Source organism: Sparus aurata, chromosome 24 (genome assembly GCF_900880675.1).
Source record: "Sparus aurata chromosome 24, fSpaAur1.1, whole genome shotgun sequence".
NCBI lineage: Eukaryota > Metazoa > Chordata > Actinopteri > Spariformes > Sparidae > Sparus > Sparus aurata.
The window spans coordinates 308,817-326,162 of record NC_044210.1 but is presented as its reverse complement, the minus strand read 5'-3'; the positions used below and the strand labels follow the sequence as shown (position 1 = coordinate 326,162).

General features: G+C 39.9%; 1 protein-coding gene across 3 annotated transcripts in view; it reads right to left on the bottom strand.

Annotated features, from left to right (window-relative positions):
- Window positions 1–13,624, bottom strand: part of fbxl16 (F-box and leucine-rich repeat protein 16) — a 74,780-nt gene extending 61,156 nt beyond the window's left edge. For 2 of the 3 annotated variants that reach the window (XR_003982947.1, XM_030409393.1), the window contains exon 1: window positions 13,184–13,624. The gene's annotated coding sequence lies outside the window, so the exon portion shown is untranslated. Of the gene's footprint in view, window positions 1–8,446; window positions 8,947–13,183 lie in introns of those variants that run through there. The other variant, XM_030409394.1, reaches the window with a different exon arrangement.
- Window positions 13,625–17,346: the final 3,722 nt, after the last annotated feature.

Genomic DNA, 17,346 nt, shown 5'->3' with positions numbered 1-17,346 from the left:
TGAAGTAATTTTGTATTTATTTGAGTTACTGGCCGGACCGCAATAGCGGGGCCAGCCCTACAAATACGTTTGTCAGTCAGTACGTTTACATGCACAGTTTAGTCAGATTAAAACCATAGTTCAACTATGCTACTCAATCGGACAACTGCAATTGTCCGAGTATACATGCCGGTGAGAAAATCGAAATTATTGGCCGAAGCATGTCAAACCCCAGTACGATAGGTGGCGCTGTACCCATTTCAACTAGTGGTAATAGAGCCTCCTCCGGCTGACCTCTTTAAGTCACCAGCAACAACAAACTCTGCCTCGGCATTTGAGAAAGACGGCGTAAGAAGAGCAAGACGAAGCTACATCTTTGTACATTTCGTATATGGTGTACATGATAATTACACAAACTAGATGCACAATGGTGCTCTTGCTTGTGGTTATTTCGGAGTAAAGACGCCGCCGCTGTCCTTCTACTTCCGGCTCACAGCCCCGGGAAAAAAATCTTGAGCCTGCGCAGAACATAAAATCCGAATCCAATCTGATAGAACGTATACATGCACGAGTAATGCGACTTATCTAGGTGTTTTGATCCGACTATGAGAAATCCGATCCGGTCCGATTTTAGTCAGACTAAGGTGTGTACATGCATTTTAAAAATCCGATCATAGTCAGACTAACCCAATAATTCTGTTTTCTCGAGTATCATGTGCTGAGTGACTGAGCAACAGAGTTGAACCATTGGTCAAGGCAGTCAAGTCTTACCATTTCCTGCCCTTACAAATGTTATCAGCACAAATTGTTATTTTGTCGCCAGGGGGCATACCTGCTAACACTCCCAATCACTGGAGTCTCCCTTATTTTTAACCCCGATTATTTCTCCCGTTAACTGCTAACACTCCCGATCACTGGAGTCTCCCTTATTTTTAACCCTGATTTCATAGTGATACAAATCAAGTGGGTGTAAAAAAAAATATTCTGCCAAATTTTATCTAACCTGATGTGAGGCTTTCAATTGTATTGACATTTGTCTTTCTCACTTGCAAGGGACACACAGGAGGCAGGGGCACCGCAGAGCACTGGCCACTTCCTTTAAGAAGCCCAACTGAGCTGTTCAGACAGAGCGTGGTGTTCTGTGCTTGGCCTATGATCTGCAGCGATCATTTTGCCATCTATCCTATTTTCTGTGTGTCCTGCAAGCAAATCTGACAAGCAAAGACATAGTTACAGACTGCAGGCATAAAAAACATCCCTGCAGATCATTACTCAAGTCTATAGTCCTTTTAATTTCATTGTTACAGAAGAAGCAACAACCAGTTTATCTAGGGAGTAACACATTAAATGCTATATTTTATAAATTCATGGTTTTTATTATAAAGAGGCTCTAAGTGTCGGCCTAATTAGAAAAAGCAGTAGAGAAGAATATAACTTAAGGATATTAAATGTGCTTGAAAATATACATGTTGACTTTTGATCACTTTTTGTTTTAGTGTTTTAATTTGAAGACTCATATGACATTGGTATCTTTTTACTGTCTGTTAAGTGTCCGCGATATATGCTTTTTTGACTACATGCATTAGGTTGGCATGTGATCTGCTACTTCAGTGCACTTTAACAATAAATATTATGGGGGCCACAACAAAAATGAGCTCTGCCAATGACTACCTCAGTAACAAATTGGCCACATTTCCGCACCTTGGCCAGACAATCTTGTTTTTTCTTTTTTTAAAGATTTGTTTTTATTAACAGAAGCTCTTACAAAATGGTGTATGATGTCATCTACAACTTGATACATTGAAAGTCGTATTTTACAAAAGAAACATACACAAGTGTATAATCTTACAGACACACCGTACAAGGATGATGATTTTTGAGTTTTGAACATCCGAAGAGAAAACAAGGAAAAAATAAATAAATAAATAATAAAATCAATAAAAAACAGAAATATTACACAAACTTTTCCCATCCCGGGCCCCCACCCTCCTCCCTTGTATGGTTCTCAGTTTCCTTTCATTTATATATCATTTATAATCAACACACTACTTACAACAAATGCATCAATGAGGAAGTTATACAAGACGACCCTGCAGAGAGCTAATTTGAAGCCAGTCCATGAAGGCTCACACCACCATGGTCAGCCAAGTCCAAAGAGGGCAGAATGTCTGTGAAGGGGCCCCAGATTTCTCCAAAGGCTGCATGCTTTCCTCTCACACTGTGTAATATCTTTTCAGGCGTGCAGTAGGACACAAGCTCATTAATCCAATGTCTAACTGGTGGTGAATTTTCAGATTTCCAGTTAGTCAGAATAAATTTTTTCACTGCAGTGCTCGCAAGTAAAATAAAGTATTTCTTGTAGTAGTTCACATTAATAGAGCTTGTGTCCCCCAGAATCCATAGTTTTGGGTCCTGTTCAATTTGACTTCCTATTACCCTTGAGGTTAATTCAATGACACGTTTCCAAAATTCTTCTATTATTGGGCAATTCCATAGCATGTGTATAAGATCACCATCATTCACTTTACATCTCTGACATCTGGAGAAAATGTTGCTGTCAATTTTATGTAACCTGTAAGGAGTGTAGTATGTCCTATGGAATATATTAAATTGAATTTGCCTGTGTTTTGTGGAGGTTAGTACAGTCTGTGCCTGTTCCAATAGATGATGCCAATCTGCCTCCTCATGTATACAGCCTAGGTCTGTTTCCCATTTCCCTTTTGTAGATGTTTTATCATAAACAGGTAACTTTCCATTGATGATACCATATATAGAAGATATTATTCATTTTGTTTGATGCATGTAATTTGTTACATAGGTAGGTTTCAAGAGGAGTTTCTTTTGGGATATATGAGAATGTTTTTTGGATTTTCTCCTTAACCCAGTCTCTAATTTGTAGGAATTTGAAGAAACTATCTTTGGGAAGGTTGAATTTTTTATTTAGTTGTTGGAAGTTAGCAAATGTATCATTAATGTATAAGTCAGCAACTGTTTGGATTTCTCTATCCCTCCACCCCTGCAACATTGAGTCAGCTATGAGGTGTGAGAGGTTGGGATTACCCCACAAAGGTGCCCTTCTAAGAAAATAAATATTTGTGTCGAGAAGTAAGTAAGATTCTTGCCAAGCAGCAAATGTGTTCAATATTATTGAATTGTTTGAGTGTGGCCAAAAAATTTTTGTACCTATGAATGGGATATCCTTTAGAGGCATAGACTTAATCTCACGTTGTTCTATTGGGACCCATCTAACCTCACTGTTCTCTGCATGCAACCAGATCCAAATTGATGGGTACTGAGATGCAAGATAATAATTCCTAAAATTTGGTAAGTTAAGTCCTCTTCTTGAATATGGAGCCTGTACAGAGATAAGTTTGACCCTAGGGTTTTTTCTTTGCCACATAAAAGGAGTTATAATTTTGTAAAGCTCTTAGAAGAAACTCTTGGGAACATTCATCAGGAGACATAGAAATAGGTAAATAAACTTAGGCAAAATGTTCATTTTAATAGTATAAATTCTACCTATGAGAGACGGTGGGAGATCAATACATCTTTGAAAGTCAAGTTTGGTTTGTTACAATACTTTTATACAGTTCTGTTTCAATATATGCTCATCTGATTTACCAATTTGTATACCCAAATATTTGAAACCAATGTTGCACCATTTCAGTGGGTCAGTGAGAGCCCTAATATTGTTGTCCTGTATATTTAGTGGTTGGATCTCGCTTTTAGTGTAATTTAATTTGTACCCTGTAACTGCACTATATTCTTTGGGACATTTCAATAGAAGGGGGACTGATGTGTGTGGGTCAGTTATATATAATAGGAGATTACCTGTGTATAGAGAAAGTTTATGTTCACTTGTGCCAAATTTAATTCTGGCTATGGAGGTGTTGGAGCGGATGGCGATGGCTAATGGTTCAATTGCAACTGCAAAGAGCAGGGGGGAGCTTGGACAGCCTTGCCTGCACCCTCTGGATAATGAGAAAGTGTTAGATAGAATGTCATTTGTAAAATATTAGCTTTGGGGGCATTAAATAGTGTTCTTACATACTGAGTAAATTTCTCTCCAAAGCCCATAGCCTCTAGAGTCTGAAATAGAAAGCTTGGTTCAATCCTGTCAAATGCTTTGTTTGCATCCATAGACATTATTAGCATAGGATTTGGGTTTTTTTTAGCGGTGTTCAGTATATGGAGCAGTCGGCGCAGATAATGTACCTGATAATGCAGATAATGTAATGTACCGTACCTGTTTTTAACAAAGCCTGTTTGGTCATCTATCTTTGGTATAACATCTGAGATGTCTGAGAGCAATTAGTTTGGACAGTATCTTATAATCTGCATTTAAGAGGCTGAGGGGTCTGTATGAGTCACATTTCTGTTTGTCCTTACCCGGTTTTGGAAGCAGTGTGATTGTTGTGATTTCCGATGAGTCTGGTAATTTTTTATTTTCTAGAGCTTCTTTAATCATGTTCGGGAGGGGAATCAATAATTATTTTGAAAAAGGCTTTATAATACTCAACAGGGAAGCTGTCTGACCTGGGAGTGTTGTTATTTTGTAAAGAATTAATGGCTTGGAGTACCTCCATTTCTGATATATCTGCATCAAGCAGATCTCTATCCTCATCTTGTAATTTGGGAAGGGTTATTCCATCCATGAATCTTTTTGCTCCAATATTATCAGCGTCCTGCCCAGTTTTATATAAACCTTCGTAAAATAGTTTGAATTCTGCATTTATGGATAGTGAATTATCAAGAAGTCTGTCCTCTGTTAATATTGAGTGTATACATTTATCAGATGTTTCCTTTTTGATTTGCCAAGCCTAGAGTTTACTTGTTTTGTTCCCAAATTCATAATAGTGATATTTAGTTCTGGCCATAGCTGCTTCCTCTTTGTTGGTGCATAAATTATCATATTGCATCCTTGTTTTTGTTAGTGTATTAAAGTGTTCTTCTTTTTTGGTGGCAATGTAATCCAGTTCCTGTTTTTTCTCTTTCCAATCTGGTTCGTCTCTCTCTAATTTTTTTCACCTTGTGGGCACTGTATGATAAAATTTGACCTCTCATATTGGCTTTAAGAGCCTCCCAAATGTTGGTATGTGAGGAGGAATTTGAATTGGCATCAAGAATTATTTCAATATTAGTAGTCATATATGAAATAAATTGAGGGTCTTTCAACATGTAATTTTTAAATCTCCACGTGCGGGTTGAGGGCTGTGGAGTATCAATCATCCAGGAGAGTTTGATGGGATTATGATCTGAGAAGGCTATCATATCTAGTGGCACCAAGAACATGTCAATTCTAGAGTGTGTGTTATGCATTGGTGAAAAGAAAGAGAAATCCCTCTGGTTTGGATAAAGATTTCGCCACACGTCAATCATGTCTATGTCTTTCATACCTTGATTTAGTGCTGTTGCTGCCTTTGATAGTGAAGATATTTTGGGTGATGATCGATCCAAAAGAGGGTTTAGGTCCAAATAAGGTCTCCACCCACAACACATTGACCTGCAATTGTAGCCAGTTTCATTATCAGATTGTTAAAGAACAACGGCATCGTAATTAGGCCTATATATATTCACAAAGGATATCTTGTTCCTATTTATTTCACAGTCTACAAGCAAAAATCTCAACTGAATTTAATTTAAAGTTCAGGTGTTTATTAATGAGAAAGGCGACACCTCTTGCTTTTGAGGAGTAGGAAGAGTAGAAAACATTACCCACCCAGTCTCTACGCAGTTTTAAATGTTCAGAGTCAGTGAGGTGACTCTCTTGGATAAAGGCAATATCTACATTTTGCCTCTTTAAATATGTAAACATTTTTTTCCTCTTAATTGGTGAGTTGACCCCTCTTATATTCCAAGATATACATGTTAACTTACTCATAATATAAGCTCTTCATATAGATGTCTCAGAAGGATAAGTATCATAGTTTTCAGCTCTAAGGCTGTCTGGTTACATTCCTGCATTGAGTTTAGAAGTGGTAAAATAATGAACATGGGTATAATGATAAGACGGAATCTGGACATGAGAATAATCTGGATATGTGTGTAAGTAAAGGTTTGAGCTTTAGTGAGAGACCATACATAACCCCAAAACATTAAATTAAAAACCTGCCCAATAAAACCCCTGTAAGAAAAACACATTAGGTAGGTAACTCACTTAAGCAACAGTGGTGGCTCCAGCAACTGCTTAAAATGAAAAACTGGCCACTCATAACAGTTTGTATATGGGAAAGTTTTACAGTATTTTTACAGTATTTTACAGTATTAGAGATAATGCAGAAATATGTAAGGGATAGAGAAGTTGGTTAAGTAAAGTGTGATCCCATTCTACCATTGAGGTGTAACATCACGCTCATAAGCCTGCGCACAGGGTCTACAGTTTATCATCAGCCGAGGTCCCAGTTATTTTGAACATTTGAAGATAACAGGATTAGGCTATTATATCGTAGCTTGAATCACAATCCTTCTCACCCCTTCTCATCAGTGTCTATAATGGTGGACTGTATACTGCAGTCACTTTGGTCAGCTTTAGGCTACTCACTTGGGAGTTCTTTCAAAAAATGTTGTACTTCGGCTGGAGTGGAGAAAAACTTGACGGTTCCCAGATGTTTGATGCGAAGTTGGGCTGGGTAGATCAGCGCGTATTCCACCTCCTTCTCTCGCAGCATCCGCCTCACGTCACAGAACTTGTCTCTCCTACGCTGCAGGTTTGCGCTGTGATCTGGGTAAAACGATATCCTTTTGTTCTCGTATGTCATCTCTCCTTTACGTCTGGCCAGTCAAAGGGCTTTTTCTTTATCTCTGAAGTTCAGGAATTTGGCAATGAGGGGCCGCGGCCTGTCCAACTTCTTCCCGATGCGGTGTGCTCTTTCCAGGGTAGCAGGTGAGGTGAAGTTATTGTTACCCAGGATTTGCGGTATAAACTTTTCCAAAAATCCTACGGTATCACGACCCTCTGCTTGTTCCAGAACATTTATTATCCTAATGTTAGACCTCCTGCTGCGGTTTTCTAAGTCTTCAGTTTTGTCTGTGAGGTGCGTTATCAGTTCCCATTTCATCAACACGGTCGCGGGTCTCTTTGATATCGTCTTCGTTTGTACTCACTCGTGTCTGTATCTCCTCAACCTGTTCCGCCAGCGTAGAGAGTGAGGACTCGATTTATGTTAACGTTGTTGTCGGCTGTTTTCCTTGTCAATATGTTTTGTGAGGGCGTCTCTAGTTTCTTGAATGGCATCGAGAAGTTTGCTGAAGGATGTTTCCTTTTACCCGTCCACCATGTTTCTTGTGGTTACAGCGTGCAGGTGCTGTGAAGTTTGAGTTGTAGTTTTCTTTCACTTTGTATGTCAAAAATTGTAGCTTGCCATACAAAGTGTTCTTAATGGCTTCGCCTCTTGCAGACAGACCAAAGTTATGAGAGGTTAAATCAGGATAAAGGCAGATGCTAGGTACCACCACCGAGAGCTCACAAACACACGTCTGCACTCCTCCACTGCATCCGGGGCTCCCCAGACAATCTTGTTTTTAACGAAATACAAGGGACATGCCTGTAAAACACTTCAGGGCTGGAAGACTTACTTTAAGCACTAAAATATCAAGACAAAAAAATGTAATGTCAAGCACTGCTCAGTGAATTTCTTGCACTGTAGTGTAGCAAGTGCCAGAATCTTATATAAGATTTAAATCTAGTCAGACTAGTTTTAGGGTACATTCTTCAATATCAATACACTGTCCAGGAAGACTGTCCTGACGAACAAATGTAATAGTTAATTGGTGGGCACGTGCTTTAGGAGCCAGTAAAGGCAACCAAACCACCAATTATGGCCTCATGCTCCATATTAATCACTGGCTCGAATGCTGCAGCGATTAACGAGCCTACAACATGAAAACAGTGCAAGCTAACTATTGGATATTTCATAATAGATATTTCATTATAATCAGTGACATATATTTACATTTGAAACAATGTGGCATTGTTTACATTTGCTTCTGCTTGCTGCCATTTTGATGCAGGTGTGATGGTGGACCCAACTTGAGCGTTTAGTACATCTGGCCTATAAGTAGTGCAAGGAGCTTCAATAAAAGCTCTATGGCTTTTGTTCATGTCAGGAACCTGAGACAGTGCAACATGCTTTGATTTTTTGTGGAAACTATGACTGCCAAAGACAAGATCTACTCAGAGAATTGCAAGAAATTGGCTTGAAAGAAGTATCTCTGAAAAGTATTTCAGAAGTAGGGTCAAGCAGGAGGGGAAAACGCTGTTTTTTTAAATTCTTAAAAGAAGCTGGTCTATTGAGCAGGATATAGTGCACTGAGGTGCTACTCCCATAGATGGCAGCAATGCAACTTTTGGATGCCGGCTGCTGTAAAACCCCGAAGAAGAAGAAGAACCACTTAACCACTGTGAAATTAGCGCACTTATTATTGTTAATATTTTCACATATCGCAAAACAAACAACATAAAACTTATCATAATTGGTCAGGTACAACCACCTGCTGTACAAACTAATTTGATTAAATCCGCTGGTTCTATGTTTCCCATCGCGGCACGGAGAAGGCTGCTCTACCACTGCAGTGGAGGACAAGCTAATATCCATGCTTCATCCATGTTGCACCGCTGCACACCTGGACAACAGGTGAACCAGCAGGTTCAATGTCTCCGCCTTTGTTCGTCCGACTTTGGAAGATTTTTGGCGTTTTCTTTGTGACATCCCGTTATGTTCAATCACAAGTAGCCTAGTTAGCGTGTAGTGACAGTAGCAGTGGTTTGTGGGGCGTTAGGTGATGAAAAGACACCTGACCTCAGCAACAACTACTTCAATGAATGAAGGTTGCTAATTATGTTTCTTGGATGTTCAGCACAAATTTTAACCCGGGCTCGGTTCTAGGCATGGGCACAGGGGGCAATGCCCCCCCAAATGCTTCGGCTGCCCCACCAAACCGACCCCGCTTCATTCCGAAAAAAAAAAAAAAAAAAGTGTATTCAAAGATATAATATTGTTACGTATTCCCATAAATGCTGCTCAGAGTAATCACAGTCCACGGGCTCTTCTGCCAACAGAGCCGGTGTCTCTCTCTCTCTCTTGTACCGTGCATACAGTCAGTAGCAGCTTCTCTCAGTTAGCATCACATTAGATACTATGGCCACTCCAGGCTTGTCAGTTGTTAGCATGTCGGCTAGCAACTGCTAGTAGTAGCCAAGTCCCATCGGCGGCTGCTGCCGAGTTTGTCTCTGTCCCGCTCCGCGGCATGGGAAGCGCCACACGGGCAGGCTACGTACCGGTTGTGAAGCGGGTTTCAACTTTCAACCCTTGTTAGCCCCGCTGTTAGTCCTGTTGGCCCACGAGCCTCACCAACCCCCGCAGACAGGATTAAACAACACACGTTAGTGAGAGGGGACCCCATAACCTGTAAATTAAGGTTAGCGCCGCCAGCCACTGTTTAACGTTACTTGGGGCCAGAGCCTCCAACAGTGGCTAATCTGAGGCTGCTGGCATATGGCAGGGAGAAACAGGGAACCCAGACAGGAACACACAACTTTCCAAAGCGCGAGAAAGTCGTACACAATAACATAGCATCAACCAATCAGACAAGATTTATTTATTTAATTTTATAGCGCTGTTTACAAAATTGCTTTGTCACAGATTATAAAGAAACTTACATTTTGCCCCACCACCAAATTTCCCAACCTCCCTTCATATCTACCTCGATTAATTTGGGAAATTTGGTAGTGGGGCAAAATGTATGTGACAGACTGACAATCTTAAACATGGGCAGATGCCAGAGGAACCACAAGTCCTTAGGGGCCGGCTTATTAATCATTCTTTTCCCTGTCTAGCGTTATTCAAAGGCTAAATGACAATTTAGTCTCTCCAATTCTTTCACATCTGCTAAAATAACATTCTGATCACAGTCATGGTTACCCCCTACAGTCACGAACTTTTACATCAGTCTGCATTCTTTTGTAGCGAATTTCCTATTCAGACGTTCAAAAACGTGCATGGTTTGAAATAATACAAATCTACCTCAATTTTTTTATTTGATTATTTGTTTGCAAAAGTTAAAAATGAAGCAATACCTTCTGGGAATTTCAAGACTACATCGAGTGGACCGCGCCTGCGTGGTTGTTGGAAGTTAGAGATTGAAAATTGGAAGATGACTGAGATTAAGCTAGCAAAAAATTAAATCGAGGCATCAAGCGACACAAGGGGTGAGTGGAGAAAAGAGAGAGAGAGAAATCTGAGAGCACTGTAGGCTGACGGTGAAAAATGCTGCAAACCAACTGATTTGTTTTTAAAATCAAGTGCAGCTTCATCTAGAAGAGGTAAACATGGATAACGAATGATGGCAAGACATTCTTATTATGGAACGGCTGGCTCTGATGATTTTTTTTATGCATTGGGGTTGTGCATTGATATGTCCATGTTTTGGTGCAGTTGTTTATAGCATCACTGTAGCTCAAAAGTGTGTGTTCTTTCCGTGCGTCAAAAGTTCTATCTGCCAGTTGCGCAATATTTAGGTTTAGATTCCATTTAATATTAGATGACTAATTATAATTGGGCATTGATAAAGTTGTCCTACATCGGGGAGGTGGAGGTGGGCTTAAAATGTAAAATGCCAATCACAATGTAGCTTCAAACTTAAATAGAAAATATGTTAGTAGACTGACATCAATAATTTGTTGGCCACAGAATTTGTTTTCTTCGTCAATCCAGAAAAAGAATTCCCATTAGAGCTTTGCCGATGGAACCACGGCGAATCTGCGATGCTTACTTCTGGGTTAGCATCAGAGACTGGTAGGCATACAAAAAACGTCATCCCTATGGCACTCAAAACAGTAGCAGTTGGTGACCCATCATTTCTTACTGCCCCCCCCCAATCAAGGCAGTCTAGAACCGGGCCTGTTTGAACCTAATCCAGTAATCCAGTATAAGCGGCAATTGGTAAGGCTAGGAATGCACAAAAAATAGAATTGAAAAATTATTACATTTAACTCAAAAAAGGCGGAGGTTGAGATGATATGGAATGAACATTATGGTGATTTTTTTATTTCAACAAATATTTAAACATTAATGTTACCTGTTGATTTACTGGACCAGACTAAGTTTAAATCTTAAAGCCTGCTTAAAGCAGGTTTGAAACCCTGTTTCATTGTTATGTTTGTTGTCCTTTCTGTCCATGTATTTTCTATACATATACAATTAAGGATATATTATGGCTCTCCAAAAAAGAAGATTTGTCATTTTTTAATTTGCAACATTAGAAAGGTCAGACTAAGACCTAATACTTGCATTTACACTATAGTGAGCCATGTAATATTATTCCCTTTTCTATTTCTTTGTGTTCAACAATGAAGAAATGCCAACAAGGGTTCCATTCGTAAAACTGACACATTTTATCATGTTCTACACCGAAACCACCTGAGACTCATTCTTGGATATATTGTCTCTATAAATTGGATAATTCAGTTTGCTCATTTACTGACATTTTTTACCATTCTTTATTCTTTCATTATTTCTTTACTATAAAGTACTTTCAATTGCTGCTTCCCTCACTCAAAATGTTAATTAGAATTTGTAAGTAAGATAATTTTTTTCTCTACCCTAAGCAAGTAACTGGACTGTACTTGTTTATATAATCTTCAATAACGTCTTTAATTAGCTTTAAGCACCTTTTTTTTAGCTAAACTTTAGCAAGATGGAGAATTACACTCCATTCCAGAATCAGGTTTCATAAATCTGCAAACGTCTGATAGCAACAATTGATCACAATTGTGATATAGGTTCACAGCCGCCTAAAGTCTTGTTTTTGCCCAGGACAAGATGATCTCCGATTGCCCCCTCAGCAGATTATTTTCAGCTGAGAAATTTCCTCCATTCATTGAAAGAAGTCAGTCACCTTCTCTCCGTGTTTTTGTTTTTTGTTTTTGTTTTTTTTTTGGGGGGGGGGGCTTGTCAGATTAACCTACTTCTGGTCCTCTTTAACTTGTATTATCTCCTCTTTCAGCCTTCTATTATCAACAAGTTCTCAACTCAATAAATATAGCAGCTTGGTCAGTGGCCTTAGTCTTCAAACTATGAAGCTCTACCTTGCACTCTAGCAACAGTTTTGAATTGGCTGTGTAGTTGGGTAAGCAGTAATAACTTCAGTATAAAGTCTGGTTTGACTTTTAAAATAAAGCTTGATAAAAACCAGTTCATATAGTATGCCATATTAAGACTTTTGGAATGTTATGAATGTTGTCGGGTGGTCGTAGTTTGGTTAGGGTTAGGCACCAAAACTAATTGCTTAGGTTTAATCATAAACACAGCAATAATCATACTTTTTCAATGGCCACGCTCCAACCTGAGACTCACAGCTTATAGGTTTGTCAACTGCATGGAGCACCTTCCTGGAGGAGTTTTGTCAAGTGTGATAGAAGCACTTCAGTGATCTTATGATGAGTTCAAATGAAGAGATGTGGAGAGAGATTCTGACAATTACAGAGAATGATCCAATAATACATTATTAAGCTGTATTATGGGAAGCATAACCCTCTCGCCCCACCACCACTGTCAGGGTCAGTCATTACAAATGTATGTTTTGCAGCAAATACCCACCTAAACTCTCAATTAAATTCTACAAGAAATCACAAGGTTTTCAAACATAAGATGTATTTGTTCAACCTTAAAACCACTTCAGGACAAAAAAAGGGGAGGGGAGGGGTTGTATGTATCATTAACTCGATCATTTTTAACACTTGGAAATTTTAGAATTGTTGTGGAGCCTGCAGAGACTGGACAGGAGCTGGCCAACATCAGGGGTGGAACCACAACAAACAGCCGAACCCAGCACCTGATTAAAAACGAGGATTAAAAGCCAACACACACATTGCTGTGCAAAGGAGAACGGAGGAGGTTGCGTCACTGACAGACGCTGACGTCATTGAGTTAGTTAATAATACGCAGCTCGATGCGGCTGATCAGCTCCTTCTCCCAAAGGCCCCACGATGCACACAAAGAGCTTGAATACCCAGCGCCATTCACCCACATCACGCCGATCTCCCCGCAGTCCCCTCCGCCTCGTCTGAGCAGCGGAACCGCAGTGTGGATGCTGCTGCCATTTCCCACCAGCCCATCATCCATCACAAGCGCAGACATGCTATACACACAATCTGTACCCATGGAGACATCCTCCTCGTCCGGCCTTTTTTAGCAGCATCCCTTACCTCTCAGAAGAAAATTAACTCGGGTATTAATCCATGATCACCGAGCGGTTATCGCAGCCACACGATCACGTTTCTCCCAACGTTGCGGCGCAGCGGATGCGAAATAAATAATTATTAGGACGCAGCCCTGCCCGTTATGTCCTGTCGGGAGGCGAGAGATGCGTCTACCGAGCCCATAGATACAAGAAGAGCACCAAGGTCCAAAATCAGAATCAGTTCAACGTAGAGAAAACCGACACAAAGCCTCCTCTGCAACACCGTTTCAATCTATTTTTTTTTTTTAAAGAAAATCTGATGTGTATTCGATCGCCTAGTCCTCCTCCACAACAGAGTGGCCCTCTCTGTCTCGTAATTTCTCCTACACACACACACACACGCACGCATACACACACACACACACGCAGAGCGGAGCAGCTCCGTCTCATTTAAAGAGATAGGATAGGGCAACTGGAGCAGCGCTGTGCACAGCCCCTCTGCTTCTTATGTAAGCAGCAGCTTCTGCTGGTTCTGCAGCACAGACACACTGACACCATCCATTAACCATAGGTGACCAGCCAAACAAACACACATCATTTTAGATTTTCTTTTGTGTCTTTGTGTCAACTCGCAGAGAGCAAGAGTGAGAACGCATGGTTGGTAGGCTACAGGTTTATCAATACTGCACAAATTACAAAAATACATATACTGTATGCATATATACTATATATAATACATATGTATACAGTATATATGAAAATACTGTATATTTGTATATACATATATACTATATACATATGTATGTGTGTGTGTATATATATATATATATATATATATATATATATATATATATATATATACACTGTATATTCACAAGTTCAGAGGTGATTGAAAGCTTTGAGTTCATTCTACATTAACACATGTAATGGATTGGATTTGTATGGCGCTTTTCAAGACACCCAAAGCGCCTGACAGGGTTCCAGGTTCCATTCATTCACACACAGTCATACTGTTGGTGGTAAACTACGATAGTAGCCACAGCTGCCCTGGGGCAGACTGACGGAAGCGTGGCTGCCATTCAGCGCCCTGAACCACCGACCACCACCCTAAACATACAGCAGTCATACACATTCACATGAGGCAAGGAGGGTGAAGTGTCTTGCCCAAGGACACAACGACCATGATACAAGTGGCAAGGGCGGGGATTGAACCGCAGACGGTCCGAACATATACATCTATAGTTTTGTTAGATCCTGTCCTCAGCAGCAAAGCAGGTTATTCAGTAGAGGAAATACTGTTCATGATTGTGCTTAAAATCGTTGTGACGAAACCATGGGTATGACATGAACCATGGGTGAAAAGTAATGTAATTAGTCCAAATACACTTAGAAATACTCAAAATCACTGATTAAATTAAAGACTAAATGAATAAGGTTGGGGGGAAAACAGAATAAAAATGGAAAACAAGAAGACTAAAGAGATATGTGAGGAAAAACATATTGGTGTGGGTCTCTGTTTTTCTTTAATCTATCTCTTAAAACAGCTCACGCATCGTGCCCATCCTAATCTCATAACCTGTGATGTGAGGTCAAATGCAGACGTTGCTTCATTTGAAGTGGTTACAAGCCAGTCAGCTTGGGAAACATTGCCATAAAGCTCTCTGGGGGTTTCTCCTGTTATGGGCATCACCTCCATCAGGAAGTGGCGCCATGGCTCACTGCCTCTCCTCCACTGTTTGTTCTATATCTTCCAGGCCAGCATAGCGCAGCTGCCTCTGACGCTCGCAATGTCTTTCTTTTTGTGTGTGTCTCTCTCTCCAAAGAGGCCGGGAGCTGGAGAGCTTTCTATTTATAGAATCCTACCCGCCTGTTCAGGCTCCCATCCCCTTCGGCACAAAGAGTTACACCCACAGACACACAAAGCATCCATGGACACACGTGCAAGCACAACACACAGGGCATTGCATGGTATTGTACAAAGCACACATATAGACAAACACACCCACAGGCACAATGAAACAGAATGAATTTGTACTTTTAAACGGTGCGCATGTTAGAATTTTGAAAATGCAGGGATTCTTAGCGGAGAAAGAATAATTGAGGGGGAGGGGGGTTCTCCAACATAGCATGGCTATTACAATTACCACACAATTATTATGTGTGTGTGTGTGTGGGGGGGGGGGGGGTAATAATAAACAATAATAATCTGTTTCATCCATTGAATTTATCACTCATTGTCAGACACATTTACCACACAAAACAAATAAAGAGAGCATCTTCTGGCTGCATCTGTAATCTAAAGTCTTACCTAATTCTTGTTTGTCATATCAACATGTGATGGAAGGATTTATCCTTGTGTGTGCATATCATAGATAGCTAGACAGATTCCCATTAAATCTGTGTTCTGCAAAGAAAGGTGTGGTTTCATTGAACATGGCAGTGTTTTAGCCCAGTGTGTCTACCCTGTGGAGTGTCAGTGAGTCACAGTTGTTTTTCCATTCATTGTTTCTCACCAAAGTATTCAGACCTCTAGCTTCATGGCATTGGGGTTTGGTAGTATGTGCAAAGCCAGCAGCAAAGAGACTGAAAATGTCTAGTTACCTAAAAATAATGAGCTGTGTGGGTTGTTCCTCTACCAGTTATCTCAGCTAATAATATAAAATCCCTCATCAGTTAAACAGGAATAAGTCTGCCAAATTATGTTCCAACACTGAGATCCACAAGTCAATAACAAAACTTACAATTTGAAGGAGAAGAGTATAATGTGTCCGTTATGGTATTCTAGTATTTTTGTTTGATTAGGTGGATTATTGAACCAGTTCAATGAAAAATTAAAACAGCATGTGGTGAACTATAGTTCACTTAGTTTATGGTTCAAACCTTAAATAATATTTCTATAATTTTCCAATAGTGATGTAGACATACTTAGTTAATTTAGTGATTTTACAATGAGGTTGAAATACATAAAGCTAATGTCAGTAAATCATGTTGGAAAGGATTTTTTGATACATATAAAAAAAAACTCTTAACATCCTGACAGCAATCAATAAACCAAAGGCTCTGACAAATACAATAAAAACCACAGTATTAGTAACAGGGATGCATTCATTTATTGCCCCAACACCTGTATCGGTCAATATGCAGGTGGTTGACAGCCGTTGGCTGATCAGCAAATATGATGACATTCACTGATGTGGCCAGGTCAACGAAGGAGGGGACCGGACACAAAAATATATTTTTTTTTTCAAACGAGCACAGCATTAATTCTCTAATTTTGAAAGATTTGCTTATAACAGTCAAATAAGAAAAAAGTAAAACAAATTCCTTCCAGTCTTTCCTGGATATCTTCTGACTGCCTCAGTACAAAACCAGCTAAACAAACCAAAACACAGGCAAAACAAACAACAGCAGTGGCCTATTCCTATGTAAAAAGGAAATAAAATACATTAATTAACATTAATACATTTTTGAGCCACTCTCATTTTATCAAACACATTTGACAGTACACATCAGTTAACTCTGTAAACTTCATGAATTAAATTAATAAACACCATGAATTAACTTTAATGTACACATTTATATATCTCATTGCAAAATATGTTTTTACCGTGACCTTTAGTCAACTTACAGTACATTCAGAAAACAAAATCATGTGCTCACTTACTCTAGCTTATAGCTTGAGAGCCTCACCCCGCACCTGGATGCAGCTCACACGCACACACGGCTCTCTGTTTCCCCTCTACATAGGTAACAACACACAGCTTCATAAATAACACTTTAACACTGAAAATGTAACTGTAACTAAGATTTCAGTACACTATATGCCACTTACGCTGACCCGTGGTCGTCTAGGTGGCTCCCGACACACTGGAGACAACAAACAAACCCTCGACCGACGAGAAATAAACATGAAGTCTTCAGTCACATATGTCCGACAGACGGCTCAGTTACCGGTCCGCTCTAACCCTTTTACTCGGTTACGTACTTCCGCTGTGATACACGGTTCCAACGGTTCAACTCTTCACACTCTCTCACAGACAAGAAATACACATCGCCGCCATTGTTTGCGTTAGGAAGACGACGGTTCGCGGGTGTTATCACATCTCATGTGATTTCCTGATTCTCGCGAGATTCTCTACCTGGCTGGCCTTAAAGTGACAGTACACATTTTATTAGGGCACAGCTAAC